The 23,516-nt window shown below is 38.2% G+C and overlaps 1 protein-coding gene across 12 annotated transcripts in view; it reads left to right on the forward strand.

Annotated features, from left to right (window-relative positions):
* Positions 1–23,516, forward strand: part of Balat (Beta-alanine transporter) — a 299,782-nt gene that overhangs the window by 181,736 nt on the left and 94,530 nt on the right. Inside the window, exon 1 of one of the 12 annotated variants that reach the window (XM_067094784.1) lies at positions 8,750–9,037. The exons of 10 other annotated variants lie outside the window; for them this stretch is intronic. The gene's annotated coding sequence lies outside the window, so the exon portion shown is untranslated. Of the gene's footprint in view, positions 1–8,749; positions 9,038–23,516 lie in introns of those variants that run through there. One more of the 12 variants, XM_067094795.1, reaches the window with a different exon arrangement.

Consider the following 23,516-nt stretch of genomic DNA (forward strand, 5'->3'; position numbering starts at 1 on the left):
TTAGATTGCCATGAAGCACAATACTCTCTTGTTTCAGACGCAATTTTATACCAAACCAGTTACCCTTCCATCCAAGACTTGCATCCCTTTCATCATAAAAAACTAAATCACTATCAGCAAATTATCTAGGACATCATATCATACATCCTCAGCACCCTCTACATTGCATCTCTGTCAATTCTGTCATAAGTATATTCAGTGTCCATTTATGCCGCAAACAAGGTTTTTCTTTGCCTTCAAATTTCTCACAGAAATGTTGGGTAACAATGACTCACACAGTGCTTTATTTAAACCAGGATCCACAGGTCTTCTCCTGTCAGCTCGTATGTTGTCTGTCTCACTTTCACAGCTTACATATCCTACCAAACTCGAAATATATTAATTCCCTATAATTCTTGAAATTGCCCTTTGGAACCCTTTCACCATCTAGACAATTTGCACACCCTCTGTCATACTTTCACTACCTCGTGTTTTTCCATTCTTCAACTGTTGAATCATGCTGTCTTACATATTCTAAGATGCTCATGCTCATTAACCTTTACCTGGATTTACTTTCCTCCAGTCCGGCTTCAGTTCCTCTCCACATCACTTGTTCAGATTCATCAAAGTATTTTCATTATTCATCTTCTTTGTCTCTTCTATATACTTGTATATGATCTATACTTCCCTCTTACAATCTCTCGTTTTCTCATTCCACTAGTTGTTGCTTAATCTCCTTTTCTTACCATTCTATACCTGCAAACTCTCCCTGGTGATTCTATGACCCCGTCTTTGAGTTCTGAATGTTCCTTAAATGTTCCAGTGTATTAAACTTGAGCCGATTTTTCATTCATCTTTCATTATATCACTGATCTCTCTCCTTTCTTATCAAAATCTCGTCTTTATTGCATTTATTAACACGTGTTGACAGTCTTTCCAACAAAACTGATATTACATTATCTTACAATTAATCCACAAAATGGTTTGATACGTCTCCAGTCACTTTTCTCAAAATTGTGGCAACCAACTTATCCTTCCATCCACTTTGTATCAGGAAAATTTCTAACAAAATTTTTCCCAAAGTGTTGCCTGACAATGTAACCTTGTGAATATTTCCAAGCACATTTCCATAGGACTCTTAATCTATTCTTGGAAATCGGTTACCTACCTAGATAGCCATCTCTTTCTCTGACATAAACCAACCTCTCCCAAAACTTTTTCACTCATTTCTTTTTTACATTCTTGAACCATATACACTTACTATCACAACATTTCCCTCTGCCAGCCTTAGTCTTACCCATCAAATCTTAACGCAAGTACATTTATACTCTTTCTCCCATACCCAAGCTTTCCTGGCTGTACAGTGCTACCTCTTCACAAGCCATTGAAGAGACAAGTTTTCCACATCCATCCCAGTCGTATGTAACCTGGACTCTTACTGCGGTCTCACTAACTATCATAGTATCCATCTTTATCCTCTTAAACAGAGTAATTGTGTAACATCACTACTCTTTTGTACTACTTCCATGAATGTTCAAAACCCCAAGGCTTAATATTTCATTTTGTCTATTTCTTGCAACAGAATTATATAGTATGGGGATGAAATCCTATGTGTCTGGCTGGCCATTCGATCATTGTCACACTACACAAAGTATCAAGAATGTTACTCCTTTATACTGTTGGACATCTAGCAAGGGAAAAAAAAATTTAAAAAAGGCGATTGCTACTGGCTTATGGAGCAGGGGATAGTCTGCCATTTGAAAGGCATTTCCATCTGTCAGAAAGTCCACAACCCTTCCTTCCCCAGTCACTCCTCTGCCTTGGAATATTGCATTTGTTTTCCAAGCTATCAGCGCATAGGGCAGCATTGTCCATCTAGGTAGCAGGTAGCATTAATAAACTAACCTGATGTGATAGCCATTTGCCTTAAGAGAAAGATCATCTGATATTTTGGGTGCATTTCTTACGAACAAGGGGTTCACAATCCTCCATTAGGTGCTCCTTTATCTTGGGATACAGTACATGAGTATTATATATATATATATATATATATATATATATATATATATATATATATATATATATATATATATATATATATATATATATATATATCTATATACTATATACTAGCTGACCAACCTGCTGCTGTCCAGAAGAACTGTGAATGACAGTCTAGGTGTAGGGGAGGAAAAAAGGGAAAGGGGGGGGGAGGAAAAAAGGAAGGGGGGAAGGGAGAGGGGTAGGGCTTTGTGTTGACGTTCTGACGGACAGTTCTATTATTTTCATTCAAACATTCACCCTTCGAACAGTTGTGGGTGAACTGACAAATATTACTGTAGTGACAGTCACTTTTATACAGGTATTACTGTGCTGTCTGTCCCTTTTATCCAGGTTATTACTGTGCTGTCTATCCCTTTTATCCAGGTATTACTGTGCTGTCTGTCCCTTTTATCCAGGTATTACTGTGATGACTGTCCCTTTTATCCAGGTATTACTGCGCTGTTTGTCCCTTTTATCCAGGCATTACTGTGCTGTCTGTCCCTTTTATCCAGGTATTACTGTGCTGTCTGTCCCTTTTATCCAGGTATTACTGTGATGACTTTCCTTTTATCTAGGTATTACTGTGCTGTCTGTCCCTTTTATCCATGTATTATTGTACTGTCTGTCCCTTTTTATCGAGGTATTACTGTGCTGTCTGTCTCTTTTATCCAGGTATTACTGTGATGACTGTCCATTTTATCCAGGTATTACTGTGCTGTCTGTCCCTTTTATCCAGGCATTACTGTGCTGTCTGTCCCTTTTATCCAGGTATTACTGTGCTGTCTGTCCCTTTTATCCAGGTGTTACTGTGATGACTGTCCCTTTTATCCAGGTATTACTGTGCTGTCTGTCCCTTTTATCCAGGTATTACTGTGCTGTCTGTCCCTTTTATCCAGGTATTACTGTGCTGTCTGTCCCCTTTATCCAGATGTTACTGTGATGAATGTCCCTTTTATCCAGAAATTACTGTGGCGACGGTCCCTTTTATCCAGGTATTACTGTGATATCTGTGCTTTTATTCAAGTATTACTATGGTGACTGTCTCTTTTAACCAGGTATTACTGCGGTGACCGTCCATTTTATCTTGGTATTTCTGTGGTGAATGTCCAGTTTATCCAGGCATTACTGTGCTGTCTCTCACCTTTAACCAAGCATTACTGTACTGTGTGTCCCTTTTATTCAGTTATTACTGTGGTGACTGTCCCTTTTATCCATGTATGGCTATGCTGTCTGTCACCTTTAACTAGACACTACTGTGCTGTGTCCCCTTTAACCAGGTATTACTGTGGTGTCTGCCCCTTTTATCCAGGTATTATTGTGATGATGCCCCCTTTTATCCAGAAATTACTGGGGTCACTGTCCCTTTTATCCTGGTATTACTATGGTGACTATCCCTTTTATCCAGGCATTACTGTGGTGACTGTCCTGTTTATCTAGGTAATATTGTAGTGACTGTCCTTTTTATCCAGGCATTAATGTGCTGTCTGACTCCTTTAACCAGGTATTACTGTGGTGACTGCCACTTTTTATCCAGGCATTACTGTACTGTCTGTCACCTTTAACCAAGTATTACTGTACTGTATATCCCTTTTATTCAAGTATTACTGTGGTGACTGTCCCTTTTATCCAGGTATGACTATGCTGTCTGTCCCACTTAACTAGACCTTACTGTGCTGTGTGTCCCCTTTAACCAGATATTACTGTGCTCTCTGTCCCTTTTATCCAGGTATTGCTGTGGTGACTGTCCCTTTTATCCAGAAATCACTGGGGTCACTGCCCCTTTTATCGTGGTATTACTGTGGTGACTGTCCCTTTTATCCAGGCATTATTGTGGTGACTGTCCATTTTATCCAGGAATTACTGTACTGTCTGTCCCTTTTATCCAAGTATTACTGTGTTGACAGTCTCTTTTATCCACGAATTACTGTGCTGTCTATCATTTTTATCCCAGTATTACTGTGGTGACTGTCCCTTTTGTCCAGGTATTACTGTGCTGACTTCCCCTTTTATCCAGTTATTTCTATTGTGACTGCCCCTTTTATCCAGGTATTACTGTGGTGACTGCCCCTTTTATCCAGTTATTACTGTGGTGACTGCCCATTTTACCCACGTATTACTGTGGTGACTGTCCCTTTTATCCAGGTAATACTGTGGTGACTGTCCCTTTTATCCAGGTGTTACTGTGGTGACTGTCCCTTTTATCCAGGAATTACTATTCTGTCTGTCCCTTTTATCCATGTATTACCATGGTGCCTGTCCCTTTTATACAGTAATTACTGTGGTGTCTATCCCTTTTATCCAAGTATTACTTTTGTGACTGTCCTTTTTATCCAGGAACTACTGTTCTCTCTGTCCCTTTGATCCAGGTATTACTGTGGTGACTGTCCGTTTTTTCCAGGTATTACTGTGGTGATTGTCCCTTTTATCCAGGAATTACTGTTCTTTCTGTTTTATCCTGGTATTACTGTAGTGATTCTCGCTTTTATCCAGGTATTACTGTGGTGACTGTCCCTTTTATCCAGGAATTACTGTCCTGTCTGTCCCTTTTATCCAGGTGTTACTGTGGTGACTGTCCATTTTATCCAGGAATTACTGTCCTGTCTGTCCCTTTTATCCAGGTATTACTGTGGTGACTGTCCATTTTATCCAGGAATTACTGTTCTGTCTGTCCCTTTTATCCAAGTATTACAGTGTTGACAGTCTCTTTTAACCAGGTATTACTGTGGTCACTGTCCCTTTTATTCAGGCATTATTGTGGTGACTGTCCATTTTATCCAGGAATTGCTGTTCTGTCTGTCCCTTTTATCCAAGTATTACTGTGTTGACAGTCTCTTTTATCTAGGAACTACTGTTCTGTCTATCACTTTTATCCAGGTATTACTGTGGTGACTGTCCCCTTTATCCAGGAATCACTATTCAGTCTGTCCCTAGTATCCAGGTATTACTGTGGTGATTGTCCCTTTTGTCCATGTATTACTGTGCTGACTGCCCCTTTTATCCAGTTATTACTATGGTGACTGCCCCTTTTATCCAGTTATTACTGTGGTGACTGCCCATTTTACCCACGTATTACTGTGCTGTCTGTCCCTTTTATCCAGGTAATACTGTGGTGACTGTCCCTTTTATCCAGGTATTTCTGTGGTGACTGTCCCTTTCATCCATGAATTACTATTCTGTCTGTCCCTTTTATCCATGTATTACTGTGGTGCCTGTCCCTTTTATACAGGAATTACTGTGGTGACTGTCCCTTTTGTCGAGGTATTACTGTGTTGACTGTCTGTTTTCCCATGTATTACTGTGGTGTCTATCCCTTCTATCCAAGAATTACTCTGTTGTCTGTCCCTTTTATCCAAGTATTACTGTGTTGACAGTCTCTTTTATCCAGGAATTACTGTTCTGTCTGTTCCTTTTATCCAGGTATTACTGTGGTGACTGTCCCTTTTATCCTGGTATTACTATGGTGACTATGCCTTTTATCCAGGCATTACTGTGGTGACTGTCATTTTTATGTAGGTGTTACTGTAGTGAATGTCCCTTTTATCCAGGCATTAATGTGCTGTCTGACTCTTTTAACCAGGTATTACTGTGGTGACTGTCCCTTTTATCAAGGCATTACTGTGCTGCCTGACACCGTTATTGCTGTGGTGAATGTCCATTTTATCCAGGCATTACTGTGCTATCTGACATCTTTAACCAAGTATTACTGTACTGTCTGTCACCTTTAACTAGGTATTACTGTACTGTCTGTCTCTTTTATTCAGGTATTATTGTGGTGACTGTCCCTTTTATCCAGGTATGACTATGCTGCCTGTCCCCTTTAACTAGACATTACTGTGCTGTATGTCCCCTTTAACCAGGTATTACTGTGTACTCTGTCCCTTTTATCCAGGAATTACTGCATGACTGTCCCTTTTATCCAGGTATTGCTGTGGTGACTGTCTATTTTTTTCCTGGTATTACTGTGGTGACTGTCCTTTTTATCCAGGAATTACTGTTCTGTCTGTCCCTTTTATCCAAGTATTACTGTGGTGACTGTCTCTTTTGTCCAGGAATTACTGTTCTGTTTGTCCCCTTTATCCAGTTATTGCTGTGGTGACTGTCCATTTTTTCCAGGTATTACTGTGGTGACTGTCCCTTTTATCCAGGAGTTACTGTTCTGACTGTCCCTTTTATCCAAGTATTACTGTGGTGACTGTCTCTTTTATCCAGGAATTACTGTTTTGTCTGTCCCTTTTATCCAGGTATTGCTGCAGTGACTGTCCATTTTTCCAGGTATTACTGTGGTGATTGTCCCTTTTATCCAGGAGTTACTGTTCTGACTGTCCCTTTTATCCAAGTATTACTGTGGTGACTGTCTCTTTTATCCAGGAATTACTGTTCTGACTGTCCCTTTTATCCAGGTATTACTGTGGTGACTGTCTATTTTTTCCAGGTATTACTGTGGTGACTGTCCCTTTTATCCAGGAATTACTGTTCTGTCTGTCCCTTTTGTCCAGGTATGACTGTGGTGACTGTCCCTTTTATCCAGTTATTACTGTGATGACTGTCCTTTTTATCCAGGAATTACTGTTTTGTCTGTCCCTTTTATCCATGTATTGCTGTGGTGACTGTCCATTTTTTCCAGATATTACTGTGGTGACTGTCCCTTTTATCCAGGAGTTACTGTTCTGACTGTCTCTTATATCCAAGTATTACTGTGGTAACTGTCTCTTTTATCCAGGAATTACTGTTCTGACTGTCCTTTTTATCCAGGTATTACTGTGGTGTCTGTCCATTTTTTCCAGGTGTTACTGTGGTGACCGTCCCTTTTATCCAGGAATTACTGTCCTGTCTGTCCCTTTTATCCAGGAATTACTGTGGTGACTGTCCCTTTTATCCAGTTATTACTGTGGTGACTGTCCCTTTTATCCAGGAATTGCTGTTCTGTCTGTCCCTTTTATCCAAGTATTACTGTGTTGACCGTCTCTTTTATCCAGGTATTACTGCGTGACTGCCCCTTTTTATCCAGGTATTACTTTGGTGACTGTCCCTTTTATCCAGGTATTACTGTGGTGACTGCCCCTTTTATCCAGGTATTACTGTGGTGACTGCCCCTTTTATCCAGGTATTACTGGTCTGACTGTCCCTTTTATCCAGGTATTACTGTGGTGACTGTCTATTTTTTCCAGGTATTACTGTGGTGACTCCCTTTTATCCAGGAATTACTGTTCTGCTGTCCATTTTATCCAGGTATTACTGTGGTGACTGTCCCTTTTATCCAGGTATTACTGTGGTGACTCCCTTTTATCCAGGAATTGCTGTTCTATCTGTCCCTTTTATCCAGGTATTACTGTGTTGACCATCTCTTTTATCCTGGTATTACTGTGTTGACTGCCCCTTTTATCCAGGTATTACTGTGGTGACTGCCCCTTTTATCCAGGTATTACTGTAGTGACTGTCCCTTTTATCCAGGTATTACTGTGGTGACTGTCACTTTTATCCAGGTATTACTGTGGTGACTGTTCGTTTTAATCCAGGTATTACTGTGGTGACAGTCTCTTTTATCCTGGTATTACCTTGGTGACTGTCCCTTTAGTCCAGGTATTACTGTGGTGACTGTCTTTTTTATGCAGGTATTACTGTACTGTGTCACCTTTAACCAGGTATTACTGCATTGTCTGTCCATTTTATCCAGGTATTACTTCGTTGTCTGTCCATTTTATCCAGGTATTACTGTTTCTCTGTCCTTTTTATCTGGGTATTACTGTGGTGACTGTCTCTTTTATCTAGGTATTACTGTGTTGACTGTCCCTTTTATCCAGGTATTACTGTACTGTCTGTCACCTTTAACCAAGTATTAATGTTTTGTCTGTCCATTTTATCCAGTGTTTACTGTTTTCTCTGTCCCTTTTATCCAGTTATTACTGTGGTGACTGTCCCTTTTATCTAGGTATTACTGTTTTGACTGTCCCTTTTATCCAGGATATTACTGTACTGTCTGTCACCTTTTATTTTGTCCAGTTATTACTGTGGCAACTGTCCCTTTTATCCAGGTATGACTATGCTGTCTGTCCCTTTTAACCATGTATTATTGCACTACTTGTCCCCAGGTATTACTGCGCTGCCTGTCCCTGTTATCCAGGTATTACTGTGGTGACTGTCCTTTTTATCCAGGTAATATAATTCTACAGGCTCGAGTACATGAAATGCGGTATGACAAAACCCGTAGATTTTATTTACCACATAAGTTATAAAGGGAAGGGGGTCGGGGTAAGGTTTTGAAACCTACCCTATAATCTAAGTTGGGTGAAATGATGGCCACGTGCCATATTTCGTTTAGGTCGGTCAAGCAGTTCAGATTTCTATAGCACGCAAATATACAAACAAACATTCAAACATTCAAACATACAAACATTCATATTATAAATATATATATATATATAATATATATATATATATATATATATATATAATATATATATATATATATATATATATATATATATATTATATATATATCATATGAATCAGTTCTTTACATTGAATCAGTTCTTTACGTTGTCTTTCTGTTTCCGATTTATCTTTCCAACAACCAAAGTAGTGACGACTCGCCTCCCTTTTCCATTACAGGTTGGCTCTCGAAAGCCCTTCCCCTAAATCCCTCAGCTTCCTCCCTCCCCTTTTTCTTCTTCCTCTTCCGAAAACGGAAATCAAGAATTGGACCCCATAGAGTCTCCGCTATTGTCATTCCCGACCTCCAGGCAAGGCAGTGCGGAGTGGCGCCTCTCGCACAGGGAGACTGCCTCGGAGTGTCTGGTGGTTGATTTTGCCAGCCAGTATTGCTCCAGAGGTCGTACCGGGAAGATTGCTCCCGTTGGAGTTGACGTGAGTTGGTTAGTGACGTCGAGTGTTCTCTTACGCTGAAGGGCGGCGGCTCTGAAGAGCTCATATTAGGATTCCCTTTTCGGTCTTCCTCGTCATCCCTTGCCATTTAGTCTGCCGTAGTTCGACGCAAAACATCTTCGACTTTCTGAAGGTATAGCATATTCAGCACGTCCCATTCGTTGGCTTTTTTGTCCTAAATTTTTACCCCTCTGTATTTAACTTTATTGCATGCAAACATTCACTAGTGACTGTAACTATGTTGGGTCACACTCACTGTATGTACACATGTACAATTGTAAAGGAAATACGCACGGATTTAAAGAAAAGCTCACTGCATTTCTTTCAACTACTAGTCGAATAACGCAAAAAGCTAAATGTTTTTTTTATAGAAATACATTGTTTGCCTATAACGAGATGTAAAAAAGTATTACAGGAATGCATTATGTACCTAACATTAAAATGAGAGAGAGAGAGAGAGAGAGAGAGAGAGAGAGAGAGAGAGAGAGAGGGAGGAGATCAACAGGTATGAATCTCTCTGTCGAGGAGCAACAAGTGTAAATATAGATGGCTTTTCGATTGACGGTGAAAATAACTTGGAAGTTTTGGCTTACTCTCAGAGAATATGACTTTTTTCTATAATCTCTATAGAGAAGTGAATATTTAGAGGACATTTATTAAAGCGAAATGTGAATGTTTTGGAAGGTAAACCAAGTTTTAACATGTACTTTGATTTCTTTGCTTTTTAAGGAATGCTCTTCTTTATTGTGTATTTACCAAAAAAAAAAAAAAAGCTCAGCGGAAAGACTTTAGTACCGGTAGACTTGAATTATTTTAATTTTGGTGATGTAATCTAGAAGCTGGGCTCGAGAAAACTTGTGTTTACGGTGCAAAGACTCTCCTAAAATGAATGACTACTGATGAATCGTTTAAATGAAAATGTTATCTACAAAGTTTGTTTTTGACACACATTTTATTGTATGGTAACATTATTGACTAAATAAAAAAAGTTATATACATTTCCTTCCATAGGAAAATGTTGACAGTAAATGCATAACTTTTGAAAATGGTGAAATCTTTGGTGAATTAGAATAAGTTTATTCTAATTAGGAAAAATCTATATATTCTGTAAAGATAATTCTACGTATGTCTTAAGGCAAACCGACTTACTTCATCAAACATAAAATTGTAAGTATAGATCACTCCTGTTTGAAATTACACTGTTTTATGGTTATTTATAGATGACTAGGCAGTGTTTCTGGTCGTTACTCAGAAATTATTTATCCTTGGCCAGTATTCTCACTCATAAAGACGAATTAGTATTCTGTAACGACAACAGCGAAGAGTTGTAACAATAGTTTTATTGATTTTATTAAAACCATAATTACTTCTGCTACTACTACAAATAATAACGATAACAACATATGAAATTCATAAACGAAATCATTCCGGAAACAAATAAAAACAGAATCACCACTTAAAGTATGAGGTTATCCTGGTAGTCTTTTTTTTGTTTTTTCAGGATCACAGCGGCCATTATCTCGGGCTTCATCTTGTCACTGGTCGAGAGATCTAGCATATCAGAGAGAGAGAGAGAGAGAGAGAGTTTAAAAAGAAAATTGGTGTCATCCTTAACGACCCATAATTATTTCGTCGTCTTTTTTTTATATATATTTTTTTATAAAGCTCAGACCTAATTCCTCAATGTTATCTCTAGTTAAAGACAACGAGATAAGATGAGAAAAATTGACACGCACGCTCATACATCATCATTTACTTAAGACTGCGGTCATCATAGCATTTAGCACATGTACAAACATACACATAAGGCGTTGGTATAATTTCTTTTTCACTTTTCTCGATATAATCTCGTCAATAGCCCTCTGCCTAATAACTTGCCCAGTTTTAATTGTGGCATCTGACTCATATGAGTTGTGACCTATATAGGTAGAAAAAGCGTAAAACTTTGATGCTGGGCAGACCTTTTCCCACAGACCCATGAAAACTCTTTTGTTTCTGCTAATGCGATTTTCGCATTTCTAAACAGGGTACAAAGCAAGATAATTTGTTAAAGTGTCAAACACATAAAGGGGAGATTTTTTTAAAGTTTCCGAATGACTTTTTGGGATCTAATCGTTTAAACAGATGGTACCTTACAAAGTTATGAAGAAACGCGTATTTTCTTACCATTGTATAAGACACTTGTTTCCTAGAATCTTTTGATGATCCCGATTTCAGGGTTAGTCTCCTTTGTCTCTGTATCTCCTTCTTGGTCACTTCACTTGGCGTCGATGACCTTTGGTGTAGTGACTACAGTTACTTATATTTGGCAATGAATCATGGGTAACAGTAGTAAAAGGATGTATTACAAACGACGGTAAATGAAGCCCCGAAACTTGAAAGGCATCAGATAAGATTACAGTCATGGTAGAAAACATATGCTTTTCATTTTTCCTGATGTGTAGTGTTATTTGTTGACACGTTTGTATACTATGAATTAACACATGTATGTATATGTGTGTATATATATATGTATGTATGTATGTGTGTGTGGATATATATATATATATATATATATATATATATATATATATATATATATATATATATATATATATAATATTTAATAAAAACTTTATCTGTATCCTTCACGCTCACACATGTAGTTTTAATCCTTAAGGTAGTAAATGTATCTAGTTCATAACTAACACTAACATGAAAAATGAGAGCCTGTGTCATTTATGAACAGGAAATAGTTAAACGCTGTTAATTTTTATAAAAAATTAATAAACTATCTAATCTACATTTCTGTTCAGTGTCCTTGTTACTTTTATCTTAAAATAACAGATATGTAGTAGCAGAATTATATCTTCGTCATCACTTACATTATTCTCAACACCAAACTCTCGGTTTTTCTTCATTTACAAATCGACAATACTTTCAAAATGTCTAAGTTGAAGAGAAATTAATTTTTATATTTTGTTGTTGAGAATAATGTAAGTGATGACGAAGATATAATTCTGCTGCTACATATCTTTTATTTTATGATAAAAGTAACAAGGACACTGAACAGAAATGTAGATTAGATAATTTATTAATCTGTGTTTTAGTTTTATACCGTCGCATGTTGCAATTGACTATTCTGTTCATCAGATACCATAGTGAAATCATTGTAAATTGGACTGCAAAAGTAATTTTTTTAGGTTATACGTTCCTACATGATCTCAAGATCTTGTAGTCCCGAATCTGCTCCGAATCCTTATTCCTAAAGTAACACAATATCAAACTTTAATTTCACAAACGACAAGTTTATTTTGAGGAACATCTAATTCGAGGCGTACATAAAATCTTATCGTCCTGTTGGGGACTCATCTACGACATTTATTTTCGTTAGTTTTCCACAAGTCGTAATCTGCTGTATCAACAATGTCCGGTTGTAGTCTTGAAACATTGTTGGCTAACGGAGCCAGAATACTTGTTCTTCTTCATGAAATATTCAGTGACACCCAATAACAGGATTAGGAGGGCTAAACGCAGGATCCTGGGCAGTCTCTGTTTGTACCTACACAAATAGGAAATTTAAAACATATGAGACACGTTTTATGCCTGTATGTATACTTGCATGTGTGTGTGTGTGCATCATATATGTGTGTATATATATATATGTATATGTATAGATATATATGAATATATATATATATATATATATATATATATATATATATATATATATATATGTATATATATATATATATATATATATATATATATATATATATATATACACATATATATATACACACATACATACATAAATTTCTGACTCACATCAGGATCGAAACCCAGGTCTTTCAATTGAAAGGCAAGGGTTCGATCATGATGTGAGTCAGAAATTTATTTCTGTTCCACACGCGATTGTGTGTTGATTATTTCTAAATATATATATATATATATATATATATATATATATATATATATATATATATATATATATATATATATATATATATATATGCATATATACCTTCTTCTTCTTCTTCTTCTTCTTTTAACGTGCTTTTATTCCCATTTTTTGTTGACGATGCCTTCATGATTAGCGTTACTAAAAAGTCATCGTTCCCCAGCCATTCGGTGGCTCGAGTCCCCTTGGTAACGGATCTCTTATCACTTTTTAATGTCCCCTTTGGTGTATTATTCCCAGGTTGAGTGAATTTGATATTAAACGGCATTTGTTGCTTAAAGTTTGTGAAATATATATATATATATATACATATATATATATATATATATATATATATATATATATATATATATATATATATATATATATATGTATATATATATATAGTGTATATATATATATATATATATATATATATATATATATATATATATATATATTCACTTTAATTCACCCTTTCGACCATATTAAACTTCTTAGATCATCTACATAGCGTTTCCTTAATGTGGTGACTCCCATGAAAAGCCGTAACACCTTACGCAGAAAATCCCCACAATATTATCCGTTTCAGACATTGACACACATGTCTCATGGTTGAACCTTTCACCTCTGTCAGCACTTTCTTGCCTCCTGGATGTTGAGGCCCTGTCTCTCCAACACATCTTTTCCCCCATCTCCCAAACACCCTCTAGATCTCTCTCTCCTCCTCCTTCCTAATACGTCCGAACCGTACACTCTTCACCAGGCTATCATCCTCTATTATTTTCATAAGGGAAATCTATGTCAAAACACTTTAATTCATCCTTTCGACCATGTTAAACTTCTTAGATCGTCTGCATATATCCACATTTCTTATGCCTCGTGTACTACACAAACAATCTGTATCCATAGCTTCAGTTTTTTTCATACCATCCAAAGTCAGCATCTACACTTCACTTCCACACAGGAGAGTTGGGTCTGTAGTGCCCTCAAATATTCCAACCTTTGCTTCCACAGACGCTCCAATTTCTTCCCAATCTTTTGCAGGCATCCTGTTATGCTTTTTGTTTTGCCTATTCTGTGGCTCAGCATTTCTCTCATCCTACCATTATCGGGTATATCTACTCCCAAACCCTAATAAGAATCAGTTGCTGCCATTATTCTTGCATACAAGTTAGTATTTTTTTTTTACTATATTTTTCCAGTTATTTTAACAGTTCTGCAATTTCTCATCATTGTCTACAATTATTTCTGTACCGTCTGTAAACATTACCCATTCTACATTCCATTCACAACTCATTTCCTATCACCCAACTTTGCACATGCATCTGTTGTCCTTTCTCTGACTTCTCATCACGCCATCCATTAACATATTAAACAACCACAGGGACCTAACATACAAACCTGTCATCTCATAATTTTTAAACCAAACATAAACCAGTCATGCTCCCATCTCCAAGCTCTAAGACACGCTTCAATTCCGTCATAAAAATCTATGTTGCTTTGAACTCCTTACCAGGTGTCATCAATACCCTCCACATTACTTCTCCATCACTTGTATCATAATCTTTATCTAGGTCCGTATATACCACATACAGATTTTCCCTTGTATTTTATAACTACTCATACGTGTTTTATAAGAAAACACTTGAGCCACACACCATAGTCTTTGTATAAACCTATTCTTCTATCATAAATCCTTCTATTTGTCTCTCCCACTTCCCCAAGAGAAATCCTACCATACGCCTTCTCAGGTATACTAGTTATGCTATGCCTTACGAACCCTTCTTTCACCTAGACATACCTTACACATCCTGGTCAGTCATTCAGTCACGCTTTCAGCACTGTCCTGTACCATCATACTTTTAGTCCCATTAACCCCTGGTGTTTTCTCTGTTCTTCAGCTTCTCTATTGCCCTCCTTACATTTCCAACAGTCATTTCAACAAAAATTCTTAAGCTTGCACTAACCTTCCAGTCTTGAGTCATTCACCCTGCCTCTCCTCTCTCCTCCAAATTCAGTGAATCTTCAAAGTACTCATTCCAGGGACTCAGGATTACATTCATATCAGACAGCATCCCTCTAGTTGCATCTTATTTAGAGATCCATTTGCTCATTAACCTTTCTCTCTCTCTATTCACTGCTTATTCTCCATAAGTCTTTGCTCACATTCTCTCTCTCATTTTTTGTACGTGTATTCTTTTTTGTCTTTCATTTTCCTCTTAAATACTTTACTACTATCCATTTTTGTGCTATAGTTGCACCCGAAATAATCTTCTTTCTCCTTTGCTACTGTAGATATCTCATGTCCTTATCTCAACAGCCGCTATTTGGTTTTTCACTCTTCCCACCCTCCTAAGCTGTTGATAAGGCTAATTTAGCTTTGTTTATTACAAATTTAGAATGTTATGGCTTGAGATGGGTCAATTAACGTTCCCTACAAAAAAGTAATTTTTTAATGTGAACTTTTATTTGTATACTTACGAGCAAACCTATTATATATGAATGTATATATGTGTGTGTTTGTGTGTGCATATATTTAAGATCCTAACGACAGGAATAAACATAAAGTTTCCCATTCCTTGTGAATCATTGCCTCTCTTGCTTCGCTGCATTAAGGCAACAATCCTTCGGTGCTCGTTTCATTTCCAGGAGCCATTATTTAACCTGGACGCACTGCGATGTTCACGATTAACAGCCATTCTTCCACGGCACAAAAAGGGATCAGATCCTATTAGGGCGGATGGGTTTATTGGATGCCTTAACATTACGCTCGGAGTCTCGGAATGATCACTGGACACAGATTTATACTTGGGTAAATCGTTCGCTCATGGCGCTAATTATAGCGTTCCTGAGTCTATGAATTGCACAATCTGCTTGCTTCAGTGGGGCGGTTAATATGAAGTCATAATTTTTATAAGAATTAAGAAAAGCTTAAATATAATTCAAATGATTTAAGAGATATTTTCTTCCAAAGATATTATTAAGCAGGTCACTTCTGTCTGTCTGTTTGTCTGTCTGTTTTCTTATGTATGTTAAAACCTCTGAATTTCTTCATGTATATGTATACGTGTGCTTGTGAAGCCCTGCTTCTCTCTGAAGCAAAGCAACAACAACAACAACAACAAAACAATGACGTGGAAGCCATTAGGAAAAAGAGAGCGTTGTTCTCAGAGAATAAATGATTCTTTGTGTTTCGTAAATGACACTTCTAATTACTACGACGTCTCATGAATGGTGAGAGTGCCAGAGGAGAGGGTGGTATTTGTGAGTTTGTTGGTGGTGGTGGTGGTGCTGGTTGGAGGGAGAGGGACTGAAAACCCAAGCCCGGAGGGAATAAAGAGTGAGGTAGAGAGAGAGAGAGAGAGGGAATGTAAAGGGTATTCGAATTTCTAGTCGGTCTCACACCCGCCGTTCAATTCCTGTCTCCCGTTGCCCCTAAAGGATTATTAAAAGGACTATGTATGTCGGAATTAGTAAGGTGTTATAGCTGGAATGGTAGATATTTTGCAAAATGGAAGTTGAAATGCCCTGGTAATGAAAAAAAATAAGAGAGAGAGAGAGAGAGAGAGAGAGAGAGAGAGAGAGAGAGAGAGAGAGTCTTGGTACAGATCTGGGGTTCACATACCTTCGTGCTGGTGTATTGGTTCTCGCCTTTATCTTTGTTATCAAGAATTGAAGTGGTTGCCAGTTTTTGAAGAGCGAGAGTGTCCACTTTCGGTGCGAAATTTCTAGCTACCAATCAGGGGTTAGCGGTAAATGGGACAACTTTCAAACCAGCTGCACCGGCAAAAATTTCAAACAACAGGTATCAGAGGGGACCTTTGACTGGTACAGTGGTTTTTATCCTTGTATGATTGCTGTTGTGCCGTGATTTTTACACGCCAGCATTCTATTTCCTTTACCATTTCGGTTTACCGTGTGAAATGTTTATTCCTGTTTCTGTTTCGTTACGAGAATTCTTGAACAAATGACCAGTATATCTCATATTATTAAACAATAAATTGGGTGATACACTCTAGAATCTAGACAATTATCGGAGGTCAGACACGTTGAAGATTATTTTCTTTTTTATGATTGGAAGGACTTTAACACTTTGATTAAAGAAAATGTTATGTCCGCCTGCCCCATAAAGGTAATTAATATACCGAAAAGAGAATCGAACGTCAGTAATCCTTTCCTGTTGACATTATTTCGGCGTTAATGGTTAAAAACAGGTTATTAATCACTATTTTATTGGGCTTCGTGCAGACCAACTGCTATTAAAGGTGGCGGCTATGCCATGCTTCAAGAAATGATATAGTTAATAACATTATCAAAAAGAATTTCATTCTTTTTAAGATATAATCTCTTTGCCAGCAACTGTTGCTGATAGTCATTTGTTCATTAATCCTTCCTTCCTTTACATGGCTTCACATGGTCAGGGTCTTTCCTAGACAGTGACCCCCCAAGGATTTTAACCCGGTATGCATCCACCTTTGCGGCGTGTTTAGTACAAGCCCGTTGGGGATTACCGTAAAAGCATAAACAAAAGATTGTAAATATCATAAAGATAATGACCCCCAAGAAATATTAGTCCTAGATAACGACCCCCGAAAACCCTTTGAGGTCACTGTCTAGGAAAGATCCTATGGTCAGTCACAGTTATTACTATGATTATATATTCCAAAGACCTTAATATTATCTTTGGAATATATTTTTTTGTTGGCAGATAAGCAAAGGAAAAGGAGCAATTATGGAATATATTTTTTTGTTGGCAGATCAGCAAAGGAGAAGGAGCAATTATGGAATATATTTTTTTGTTGGCAGATAAGCAAAGGAAAAGGAGCAATTATGGAATATATTTTTTTTGTTGGCAGATAAGCAAAGGAAAAGGAGCAATTGTGGGAAAGCAAGACTGATAATTTTATCTTATTAAAGACCTTATTTTTTATCATGTATTCTGAATATTTTGACTTCGTCTTCGCCTCCAAACGCTAAATGTATCCTTGTGGTTCACAGTCTTTCACAATCTTCATTCATATTTCAACAACAACTCTCTTGCCATTCGTTGTAAACAAGCTCTGATATTAAGTATTTAAGCACTGCTGGAGGGAGATTAAAGACGACTGTAATGTAAAGGAAAGACCATCATGAAGAAATGTGAGGAAAAAACAAAGGAATAATGATTTTATATACAAAACAGAATACTGATAGATGAAAATTACAAAAGCCACCACAGGAACAAACAAGAGAGTGGTGACAAACATGAGAGGTGTATACAAAGTAACTTGATAATGTACAAATCATTAGCTGTAGCACAATTATTAATAAAGCAGGAGTAATTAACACTCGCTGAAATAAAACGAAGAATAGGAATGTTTTGATGACGAAGAACAAATACAAAAGCAGTAGCCATCTCGACCGAGTCAGTGGGCTCGATGAAATCTCTTTTCCTTTTATTTCTTTGCATATTCATGTGAGATATTGTATACCATTACGTCAGCGGTCATTAGAATCGAAACGCATTTCTTTGCGAAATAACTATACATAATGAAAAGCAGAAGTTTCAAGTATATGGTCAAAATGTATAAGAACACAACTTAGGGCATCGGGATTTTGGTAGATTTTTTGCTAAACTGGGTGCCGAACAGTCATACTGGCCGCTTACTGAGGAAATGCAATATTGCTCAGTAATACAATAGAAAGACGGTAATTTTGACCAGAATAGCGTTCAACACATGTTATTCTGTTCTTCTTCTGTTATAATACAGGTTTTAAGATTAAATGAAATTCGTTTACAGTTATTCTGAAGTCTAATAACGCTCTCTCTCTCTCTCTCTCTCTCTCTCTCTCTCTCTCTCTCTCTCTCTCTCTCTCTCTCTCTCTCTCTCTCGTATTGGTGGGGTAACTGGTAGCACTCTCAGCTCACAATACTCTAGTGAGCCTCTGTTGAACTTACCTAAGCAATCAGATTGTTATTCGAATGTTTTGGATTGCGGTTGGGGGAGAAAAGAGAAAGAAAGAGGAGAGACAAAGCCACAGACTTGAATGATCAGTGATCCATCAAAAGGCTTATGATAAAATTGAAAATAAAAAAACATAAATCGAGGGCTCGACAAATATACTTTTTAAGATTTGTTTTGCGTCATGATTTGCAAGTTTTTATACTTTAACAAACGTTCTCAAGTTACTTTTTTCATGTATTTAGAAGCACAATTACCAACGTTAGAATTCTATTCATTTGTTGACATTTCCCACATTTATACATCATGGTTTATTATTTATATTCATTATCACTATTTTTGAATGCTTTCTGTGTGTGGAGCAAATTATCACCACATATTATTTCGGTAAAAGGAGATTACAGCTCGACTTGACTTAGCCTTTGTTGTTTTAATGAGACGTGAACTAAAACAAAGAAAAGGTAAAAGGCATTGTTTAATTATTAAGCATTAAGTCATGTTACTTTCTTGCACTTGCAAAATAAGATATGACAGTCATCAGTGTTTTGTCAATATATGTATGTGTGTATATATGTATGTGTGTGTGTATGTATATATATATATATATATATATATATATATATATATATATATATATATATATATACATATACTAGGTGACCATCCAGGCACTGCCCAGGAAAACTCTGAATGACAACCGATGAACTCTCTCTCTCTCTCTCTCTCTCTCTCTCTCTCTCTCTCTCTTCCCAACACCCCTCTGCTCTCTTTTTCACTTCCTCTCCCTTTCCTGTTAAGATGGTAGCTTAAATTACATTTCCAAGCATTTTTGACAATTATATTTAACACTTCTCACCCCCCACTCCTATCAGTGCTGAACTTGAATTTAAAGGGCATCTGGAGTGTCACTATTCATCTCAGCAACCTTGAAAACTATGGATTAGACACTAATATCTGTCGTTTTCAGTTATTTTTACATGTCACCCCCCTTCCCTCCCCTTCCCATCCCATTCCTATTGAGGCTGAACTGGGACTTAAAGGGCATCTGGAGTGTGACTGTTCATCTCAGCGACCTCAAAAACTATGGATTGGGCACTAATATCTGTTGTTTTCGGTTATTTTTACATGTCACCCCTTCCCATCCCTTCTCACCCTCCTATCCTATTGGGGCTGAACTTGGACTTAAAGGGCATCGGGAGTATCACTATTCATCTCACCGACCTCGAAAACTATGGATTGGACACTAATATCTGTTGTTTTCGGTTATTTTTACATGTCACCCCCTTCACACCCCTTCTCACCCCACCTTCTTGTTTGGGCTGAACTAGGACTTAAAGGGCATTGGAAGTGTCGCTATTCATCTCGGTGACCTCGAAAACTGTGGATTAGACCCCAATATCTGTTGTTTTCGGTTATTTTTACATGTCACCCACTTCCCATCCCTTCTCACCCTCCTATCCTATTGGGGCCGAGCTTTGACTTAAAGGGCATTGGGAGTACCACTATTGGTCTCAGCAACCTTGAAAGCTATGGATTAGACACTGATATCTATAGTTTTCAGTTATTTTTACATGTCACCCCTTCACACCCCTTCTCACCCCACCTTCCTATTGGGGCTGAACTTGGACTTGAAGGGCATTGGGAGTACCACCGTTGATCTCAGTGACCTCAAAAACTGTGAATTGGACACTAATATCTGTCGTTTTCTGTTATTTTTACATGTCACCACCTTCCCACCCCTTCTCACCCCACCTTCCTATTGGGGCTGAACTAGGACTTAAAGGGCAATGGGAGTATCACTATTCATCTCAGCAACCTCGAAAACTATGGATTGGACTCTAATATCTGTCGTTTTCTGTTATTTTTACATGTCACCCCCTTCATACCCCTTCGCACCCCACCTTCCTGTTGGGGCTGAACTAGGACTTAAAGGGCATTGGGAGTGTCACTATTCATCTCGGTGACCTCGAAAGCTGAGGATTAGACACTAATGTCTGTTGCTTTCGGTTATTTTTACATGTTACCCCCTTCCCACCCCTTCTCACTCTCCTATCCTTTTGCTGCTGAACTTGGACTTAAAGGGCATCAGGAGTATCACTATTCATCTCAGTGACCTTGAAAACTATGGATTCGATACTAATATCTGTCATTTTTGGTTATTTTTACATGTCACCCCCTTCTCACCCCACCTTCCTATTGGGGCTGAACTTGGACTTGAAGGGCATTGGGAGTACCACCATTGATCTCAGTGACTTCAAAAACTATGGATTGGACAGTAATATCTGTCATTGTTGGTTATTTTTACATGTCACCACCTTCCCATCCCTTCTCACCCCACCTTCCTATTGGGGCTGAACTAGGACTTAAAGGGAATTGGGAGTATCACTAGTGATCTCAGTGACCACGAAAATTATGGATTAGACACTAATATCTGTCGTTTTTGGTTATTTTACATGCCGCCCCCTTCCCACCCCCTTCCTATCAGGGCTGAACTTGGAATTAAAGGGTATCGGGAGTGTCACTATTTATCTTAGCGACCTCGAAAACTATGAATTAGACATTAATATCTGTTGTTTTCGGTTATTTTTACATGTCCCCCCCTTCCCACCCCTTCTCACCCTCCTATCCTATTGGGGCTGAACTTGGACTTAAAGGGTATTGGGTGTATCACTATTCATCTCAGTGACCTCGAAAACTATGGAATGGACACTAATATCTGTTGTTTTTGGTTATTTATAAATGTCACCCCCTTCCCACCCCTTCTCACCCCACCTTCCTATTGGGGCTGAACTTGGACTTGAAGGGCATTGGGAGTACCACCGTTGATCTCAGTGACCTCAAAAACTATGGATTGGACACTAATATCTGTTGTTTTTGGTTATTTTTACATGTCACCCCCTTCCCACCCCTTCTCACCCTCCTACCCTATTGGGGCTGAACTTAGACTTGAAGGGCATCGGGAGTATTACTATTCATCTCAGCGACCTCGAAAACTATGGATTGGATACTAATATCTGTCATTTTCGTTTATTTTTACATGTCACCCCCTTCACACCCCTTCTCACCCCACCTTCCTATTGGGGCTGAACGTGGACTTGAAGGGCATTGGGAGTACCACCGTTGATCTCAGTGACCTCAAAAACTATGGATTGGACACTAATATCTGTCATTTTTGGTTATTTTTACATGTCACCACCTTCCCACCCCTTCTCACCCCACCTTCCTATTGGGGCTGAACTAGGACTTAAAGGACTTTGGGAGTATCGCTATTGATCTCAGTGACCGCGAAAACTATGAATTAGACACTAATATCTGTCGTTTTTGGTTATTTTGCATGCCGCCCCCTTCCTACCCCCTTCTCACCCCCTTCCTATTAGGGCTGAACTTGGAATTAAAGGGCATCGGGAGTGTCACTATTCATCTTAGCAACCTCGAAAACTATGGATTCGACACTGATATCTTCATTTTCTGTTATTACATGTCACCCGCTTCCCACCCCCACCCCCTTACGGGCCAGTGATATCTTACCCCCATAGTATTCTTTCCCAGACAATAAGTCATAAGTATACCAAGTTTGGTTGAAATTCCTTGATGCGTTTCAGATTTATGCTGGAGCGTACACACACAATTACATACATCCATATATATGTGTGTGTATGTGTATAGGTATGAATCCATGTATATTGCTCTGATTGAACATTTATAGTTTTACTGAGAAACAAAATTTCTGGTGTCATGTTTGGATTGTAGAATTTAGGCCGACAGCCAAGCGCTGGGACCTGCGAGGTCATTCAGCACTGGAAGGGAAATTGACAGTGAGAAGGTTTGAAAGGTGTAACAGGTGGAAAGTCAGGTGAAACAAAGAATATGATCAGAGGTACAGAAAAAGGAATGAAAGGGGTTGCAGCTAGGGGCCAAAGGGACGCTGCAAAGAACCTTAAGTAATGACTACGGTGCACCGCGTGAAGTGCACTGACGACACTACCCTCCTATGGGGACTGGCATCATGTTGATGGTTACGGATATTTTAGCTACTTGAATCTTGCTAAATATAGCGCATCTGTAGGTCAGGGATAAGTGACCTTTGGTAAATCCAACCAGTGCGTTAATTGCGTACCCAATAAGAATGCTTTACCCCTCCCCCCCCAAAAAAAAGGCATTTTAAGCTAGGAAACATGCAACTCAAGATCAGTGGACTTTGATAGCTCTAACCCCACCTGAATAACAATAACAACATAATGATTGGACTTGCTTCTTTAGTACACTGTCAGTTGCGCGGAGTAATGTTGGGGGGATAGGTTCAAACACGTTTTATACACGAATACAAATCTTGGCAAAAGGCGACAGTATTTGATTGAATGGTAGTATGAAGACACGAACAGTATATCCAATATACATATACATGCCATTGCAAAGATATTTCTTGTGAAGCACTAACCTCAAGTTCATCCGTAGCATTACACTAATATAAAAGCTACTTAGGGATTCAGAGCCGACGAAACAAGGTTTTTCGGCAATACCTTTTTATCTAAGCATCGGATAAGGTGAAAGTTGGCAAGTGTGTATTTTATAACCCTACCTAATTTTTGCAAGTATTATTTAGTACCTAAGTTCGATAGCTCTAGCACTTAGAGTAAAAGTGTGCTTCCTATGCCAGAGCCATCAAAATCGCAGGTAAGGGTTTTGAACACAACAGTGACGTTACCTATGACGTCGTGAGGCTCCACCCAAAGTGAAGAGAAGTTTCC

This window comes from Macrobrachium rosenbergii, chromosome 4 (genome assembly GCF_040412425.1).
Source record: "Macrobrachium rosenbergii isolate ZJJX-2024 chromosome 4, ASM4041242v1, whole genome shotgun sequence".
Lineage (NCBI taxonomy): Eukaryota > Metazoa > Arthropoda > Malacostraca > Decapoda > Palaemonidae > Macrobrachium > Macrobrachium rosenbergii.